Source organism: Rhagoletis pomonella, unplaced genomic scaffold (assembly GCF_013731165.1).
Source record: "Rhagoletis pomonella isolate Grant_MI unplaced genomic scaffold, Rhpom_1.0 Rhpom_scaffold_00001, whole genome shotgun sequence".
Classification (NCBI taxonomy): domain Eukaryota; kingdom Metazoa; phylum Arthropoda; class Insecta; order Diptera; family Tephritidae; genus Rhagoletis; species Rhagoletis pomonella.
Genome location: NW_023458555.1, coordinates 1,795,746 through 1,795,949, shown reverse-complemented (window position 1 = coordinate 1,795,949; position 204 = coordinate 1,795,746). Strand labels below are relative to the sequence as shown.

General features: G+C 39.7%; 1 long non-coding RNA gene across 1 annotated transcript in view; it reads left to right on the top strand.

Moving 5' to 3' along the window:
* LOC118735914 overlaps positions 1-198 on the top strand; it is a 5,452-nt gene extending 5,254 nt beyond the window's left edge. Inside the window, exon 3 of the long non-coding RNA XR_004992657.1 lies at positions 31-198. This is a non-coding gene — a long non-coding RNA (uncharacterized LOC118735914). The remainder of the gene's footprint in view (positions 1-30) is intronic.
* The last annotated feature ends 6 nt before the right edge of the window (positions 199-204 follow it).

Genomic DNA, 204 nt, shown 5'->3' with positions numbered 1-204 from the left:
AGTCCATTTAACATTTTCGAATATTTCCAGCTGTTTTGCGAATAACAAAAAAAATATGCGCCATGACGGTACAAGTGTCATCTGTGCAGCGAGGAAACCGTAAACAAAACATTTAGCAATCTTCAACCCCAACGGTGCTTAAATCAACCCTTCAACCAAACCCTACATACAACGCAGGCGTTAAATTCGAACAAATGTCTGTCA